Raw genomic sequence first — 6,946 nt, 5'->3', positions numbered from 1 at the left:
GGGAGACGCCAGCAGCGCGTAAGCCGCCGTGGGCCGCCCAGGATGGAGCTCTCCTTCCAGTTAGGGAGACGCCATGAAGGATCTCAGTCAGTCAGTCATTCAACACGCATTTCTCGGGAGTGCAGATGCTGGGGATTGGTATGGACGAGACAGGTGAGCTCTTGCTTCTGAGGCTATCAGGTAGTCCATATGCAGGTAAGACCGTTTCCAATGACGACCAGCACTGTAAAGAAAACAGCGTAGCAGGGCAGAGAGTGGGCAGAGGTCGAGGGTGGGTGCTGTAGCTGCAGGGATCAGGACAGGCGCTCCTTGAAGCAGGAAGCTGAGCTGAGACTTAAGCGAGAGGGCACCCACGTGGTGGAGACCCAGTTGCAGATGTTCTAGGAGGAGGGAACCAAGGGCGGAGCAAGGGGGCAGGAATGCACCTTGACCAAGTCTCAGCTCGACATGTTTCAGGGGTAGTGGACTAGGGCGTCTGGAGTAGCGGAAAAGGGAGGCAAGGTTCGAGGGAGCAGGCCGGGCCTGGCCGCACCTCTGAGTGCACCCAAAAGCATGACGCGCGTCGGGAGGTGCGTGACCTGGAGCTCCTCGCCCATCGTCCTGCCCCTCCCCGGCCCTCCTCTGCGTTTCCAGGTCCATTCTGAGAAGCTGTCAAGCTCTGGGGGCTGCCAGAAGGTCGGCGGGTGGGGCGCTCAGAAGGAAGTTAAAAAATTTCCTAGCGTTGGAGGCTGACTCCCTTGCTCCGGACACTGGGAGGCAGTGCGCAAACCTCCCACCGCCACCATCGTACACACAGACAAGCCGTCTTGACACAGACTCCAGGGCGCTGTTGCCCATTTCTAATTATAACCGACATTTGTTTTCACATACGTCATGCCACGTTATCCCTTCGTCCAGCCAGAGCCAGTCCGCCCAAGGAAGCAAACACTTGAGCAACCTTCGCGCTAAACCTCGTGCTCAGCAGCCCTGTGCATCTGGCTAGCCTTCCCCCAAGCCTGCGCAGGTTCTAACTTCTTATCTCCATCTCTCTGTGGGGGATGTAGGCTCAGAGTCACACAGGAAACAGCGGCACTGCAATTCCAGCCTGAGGCCTTTGAGCCCGAGTCACAGGCTCCACCCCCTGCAGCTCCTGCGGGCTGCTTAGCCAGGCCTGCCCTGGGCAGGTGGCCAGGTTGCGCATTCTCCCAGAGCTCCACCTCCATACAAGGGCCTCCATGAGCCGGAGATGAGAAGAAGGATTGAAAGAAAATGCTGATCGTATTACTTTGAATTTTGGCTTCCTTAGTCAAGCCAGTACACCTGGAGTACACCCTGAGCAGATAGGTGTCTATAGAGGGAATTTTACACAATGTGTATAAAAACTTCCCTGTGTATTTATCGTGCTTTTTCAAATGAACAATTGGATCTATTATTTTCAATTTAGACATTGTTTGCTGGAAATGGTTGCTAGAGATTAAAGAAAAAAATTATTCAACGTCTTATTTGAAAATGTAACTAAGATATTATTTTAAAATAACCTTTTCCAAAATATCCTGGCGGTGCAGTGGTTAGGACACAGTTAACCCTTTCCCTGCCAGGCCCCGGGTCAGTCCCTGGTTGGGGAACGAAGATCCCACAAACTGTGTGGCACGGTCAAAAATCAAACAAACTCATCCTTTTTCCTGACTTTAAAATGCACCTATACTTTCCAAAAGGAAATACACGTATCTCCATCCGTATACATACGCACACGTAGTTACTTTTATATGTGCATGTAATTCTGCAGTCACCTTTAGCCCTACTAAAAACGCAGTGTGTGTGTTTTGAAAGTGTTAATCATCTACACATTTAAAATACCACAGTTTGGAGCCCTGACTTGATACTCCTTCCTATTAGAAGGTCAGCAGTGGCTAGAGCCGCTCACACCCGAGAGGCCCCTGGTCCAGCTGATTTAAACCATATCAAGTCTAGGATTGCGTTTGTTTTTTTGAATTGCAGGGCAAGTGACTTGCTTGGGTCATGCTCAATCTGCAGTCTGTGTTTAGACATGGCGCAAACATCCCCCGAGAACTCGGAGGAGACTGCCAGGGAAGGCCTGGGCCTCCTTCCCAGAACAGCCTGCTTCAGACCAGCTCGGTGTCTCCTCTACGCATCCCAGCGACCCCCTGCCATAGGTGGGGCTGGAACCCAGCAGGATTGACCCTCACTGAGAGGGAATATGGATCACAGCCTCCCCGCCACCCCATTTGCTTTTCAACGGTCAGCGGCTTGAGATAATGTGTTTTAGGGATTTCTCAGTCAGCTAGTATTTAAAAGATGTTTATATTGAAAAAAGAAGATAGAGGCTCTGGCAACTAGGAAAACACAGAATAAAAGTTTTCCCTGGACTCTTTTTTTTTTTTTAATTTCTATTAAAGAAAATCGATTTTGAAACTAACAATGTTGCGTTAGTTTCAGGCGTACAACAAAGTGGTTGAGTTATACATGCATGAATCTGGTTTTTCCCAGATTCTTTTCTCTTGTAGATTATTACAAGATACTGAGCCGAGTTTCCTGTGCTGCACAGCAGGTCCTTGTCGGTTATCTGCTTTATATATAGCGTGGATGTGTTAATCCCAAAGTCCTTATTTATCCCTCCCTCCACTTTCCCCTTGGGCAGCCATACATTGGCTTTGTATGTCTGTGGGTCTATATCTGTTGTGTGTATAAATTCATTTGTATTATTGTTTTGGGAGGGTGGTTACACAAACCGGTGATGTCATAGGCTATTTGTCCTTGTCTGACTGACTTCACTTAGTGTGAGCCTCTCTAAGTCTATCCATGTCACTGCAAACGGCTTTCCCCTACTCTTTATTTGCAGTTTCTGCAATAATAGTAAAGGAAATAGGAATTAGAAACCTCAGACACCTCAGCCTTCTTCTTTCTAGTCCTTGTCCTTGCAGGGGTTTATGTTGACAAAGCTGATAACATTTGTGTTGTCTTTTCACCTAATGTCAATAATTCCATAAAAGAGTACGTCGCTTCTCAGAGAGGAAGGGTTACTTTTTATTCTAAGGTGTTGTAATATTACATACAGTTTGGGGAAAGAGAAAAAAATTATTCATAGTCCTGCCGTCCTTACTGAACCACTTTAATTTTTGCATTTTCTGTCTCTGCTTTGTTCACCGCATCTATATTTTGCATGTTTTATATAATAGAACTATTCTGGTTATTGCCCACAAGCATTCACAGGTTTATAAAAAAAAATGTGTGCTCCCACACTCCACAAAACTCTTAAAAACCTGTTTTGAGTTCTCCTTACAAATCCTTATCCACGTGCATATTTCATTTTTTCCACTAGTAATAAAAGCACGAATTCAATGTATTGTTTTTATCCTATTTTATATTATAAAACACTTCGTGACTCCCTATGCTCTGTATTACTTTTTGCTTAAACTTTAAGACTTGAAAGAATTACAAAAGAAATTCATGCTGATTTTTACAACTGAAATAATTCAAAATTTTGTGAAAGGAAAATCATATACGCCCTACGCCCTCCTCCAGTCCCATCCCCTGAAGTAATAAATGCTAACAGCCTAGTGTGCTCAACACATATTTTTCCTGTCTTTCAGATATACATACCATATTTTTAAATATATGCTTTTTTTTTACAAAAATGGAATACTATACACATATCTTGACAACTTGCTTTTTTTTTTAAACCATAACGTGCATATTCCTCAAGACCAGAAGATACTAACTTATTCTTTTAGGTGGGTTTATTTTACGTTAAGGATGCATCGTGATTTATTCATTTAGTTCCCTGATGATGAATACTTCCATCATCCATAGTTTGTTATCTCTAAGAAATGTTGCGATAAAACGTCCATCGGCATAAGCTCTTCTGTATGGGTACTTTCACATCTGTAGGCCTGCTTATCCAAAATGGGATTTGAAAGATAAAGAAACATATATTTTTGTATTTTAAAATTTTAAATCAACTTTTTGCAGCCATCATGGCCATGCGCTGAAATGCTCCCATGTAACTGTAGCGTCAGTGAGGTTTGATGAGTATAGTCAGCAGTGTCACCACCAACACAACTCAGGCGCAAACCTTTCCAGCCCCTGAAACGCCCCCTCTCGCACCTCTGCAGGCGTGCCCCCCCCCCCCCCCCCCCCGCCACTGCCCAGGAGGGTTTCCCCTTCCTGGAACTCCACGTACCTGGGATTCCCCTGCGTGTCTCGCCCACCTCTGGCTTGTCCACTTGGCCCAACATCCTGGACATTCATCTGCCTCGTAGCTCATGTCAGAAGTTTCTTCCTCTTTGCTGTCAAGTGTGGTTTTCAGAGAAGCAAGTTCCTTTCCGGAAAAGTCGCAGCTGGCCGCGTTCCTACCAGCAATGAGCAGGAATGTCTCTTTCTCCCAATCTCTACAGGCCCTGGGTGTTACTCTTTTCGGGTTTTGCCAGCTCCTCAGATGAAAGTGAGGCTGTTGCTGCTGCCTGAGTTTGCATTTCCTTGCGTGCCGAGAGTGCGCGTCTTTTATTTTCGTTTGTTTGTAGCTGTGCTGGGTCCTGTTGCGGGGAGCTGCGGCGTGAGCCTCTCTGCTGTTGCGGGGCGCGGGCTCTGGGGCGCTCGCTGGGCGGCAGAGGCGGCACGTGGGCTCGGCGTGGGGCTGCGGCTTCAGAGCGCAGGCTCCGCAGTGGTGCCGCAGGGTCCTGTCGGTCCCCAGCATGTGGGATCTGCCCAGATCAGGGTATGGCCCACGCCTCCTGCGCTGGCAGGAGGTTTCTTCACCGCTGAGCCACCAGGGAAGCTCTGGGGTTGTGCTTCTCGTGTTTTCTCCTCTACGGGTTGTCTGTCGGAGCACTGACTCATTTTCCTATCGGATTTTAATTTGTAGAAACTCTTCCTTTACTAAAGATCTTAACTTTTGTTGCAGATAGTATCATTTTTTCTTGCTCTGTCCTTTGTCTTCTAACTTTTAAAGTGTTTTTTGTCTCAACACTTAGAATGTCAAGTAGTCCAATATGCTATCTTTGCTTTTATGGCTTCTGGATTCCCTGATAAGCATAATCTCTATATACTGTCGGGTTCTGTTCCTTCACTTAAGATGTAAGCATTTCCCGTGTGAGCGCTTAGTCACTCAGCCGTGTCCGACTCTTTGCGACCCTGTGGGCTGTAGCCCACCAGGCTCCTCTGTCCATGGGATTTCCCAGGCAAGAGTACTGGTGTGGGTTGCCATGCCCTCCTGCAGGGGACTTTCCTAACTCGGGGACTGAACCCGCATCTCCTGCAGCTCCTGTGGTGCCAGCAGATTGTGTACTGCTGAGCCGGCGGGAAAGCCCTTCTCGTGTATTGCCGCCTGCACAACTGGGATTGTTAAGGCGGCACTTCGTCACACCCAGAGGTAGCCCATGAAGTAATTACAGTTATTCTTCTCTTGGATGCGTGATGTAATTATTAATTAATAATTTTTAGTTTAATTACTTTGAATAATTTCCCAAGAGTGATGTCCTAGGTTTTGAAGGTATTTTGTAATTTTTTTTTTGGCTGCACTGCACAGCTTGTGGGATCCTACTTCTCTGATCGGGGATCGAACCCACGCCCGTGACAGTGAAAACGCAGAGTCTAACCCCCAGACTGCCAGGGAATTCTATATTATGTGATTCTAAAAATATGTCAGTAATCTAGAGAAATACTCCAAGCCAGAATACTGGAGCAGGTAGCCTGGGTCGGGAAGGTCTCCAGCAGATCTTCCCAACTCAGGAATCAAACCAGGGTCTCCTGCAGTGCAGGCGAATTCTTTAGCAACTGAGGCATCAGGGAAGCCCAGCCGGAATACCAGCACGGCATCTTGAGTGGTCTCACTCTCGGAGGGTACACCGCGGCCGGTGACAGACACGGAGGTTCAAGGCGTGACGCACCAGCCCCGAGTGTGCCTAGAAGCCCTGCTTCCTGGTTTGTGTCAGAGCAAACCCCCAGTGATGCCTGCTCTGTGCGCCCCTGCACTGCATCTGGGGGCCCGTCTCTCCCCTTTCCCTACCTCCACGTCCCCTCTACAGCTGCCTAGAGAAGCTGGGGGCTGAGCGGTGGAGCCACGCCTGGGTCCCAGCTCTGACCTGACCGGGAGCCTGGTCCTCTGGCTGTATCCGTGAATAACGTTTGCACAGCACAGATCCCTTCCCCGTTCACAAAGGCCCTTTCTCAGACTTTGATGTCGGAATCCCCTCTGCTTTTCTCAGCCCAGTGAATGCCTTCTCACCCTTCAAGAGGCAGGAAGACATCTCCCCTCCCAGCAGCGTCCCCTCGCTCTCTCGGGATGGTCTTAGCACTTGCACTGTGTTTCACCGCAGTCTCCCTGACTGCACCCAGCCTCTGCCCACCACTGTGGGTTTCCCTGAGGAGTGCAGAAGTGTGTTGCAGGTGGAGCCTGGGGCTGGGTCTGTGGCAAAGTGAGATTAATGAGGGGCAGAGTGGAGATGCGTGGTGGAGCTGGGAAGGCTGGCAGGGGCTGGGCCTCTGGGATCCTCGCTTGCCAGGCAGCAGGCTGGGCATTGTCTCCTGGTCAGTGTGGACCCAGTGGAGGGCTGGAATGTGACTCGACTTGGGTGAGTGGTGGCCGTCTGCAGGCTGGTGATAGTGAGGGCCTAGCAGAGGCAGCTGAGAAGAAGGAAAAGGGAAGGGGCTGAATTCCAGAGAAAACCTGGATTTTGAAACAGTGAGTCTTGGCCACTTGGCATCCACGCGGCTGTACCCGCCCAGGCCCCAGCTTGTTTAGGCAGCGGCAGAGATGGCGTAGGGGTGGGGAGGGGAGGGGCAGGACTCCGAGATGAGGTGTGGGGGCGCACAGAGAGGGCACCACTGTCTGGGGTGGTTTCTGCCACAAACCGGGAAGCAGGGGTCCCAGGCACACCCGGGGCTGATGAGCGGTCCCTTGAACTGCTGCTCTTCAGGAATGCCTGGACTGATGTCTCCCTTGAGGACT

The sequence above is a fragment of the Capricornis sumatraensis genome, chromosome 10 (genome assembly GCF_032405125.1).
Source record: "Capricornis sumatraensis isolate serow.1 chromosome 10, serow.2, whole genome shotgun sequence".
In the NCBI taxonomy this organism is placed as follows: domain Eukaryota; kingdom Metazoa; phylum Chordata; class Mammalia; order Artiodactyla; family Bovidae; genus Capricornis; species Capricornis sumatraensis.
Note: the sequence above shows the minus strand (reverse complement) of the source record.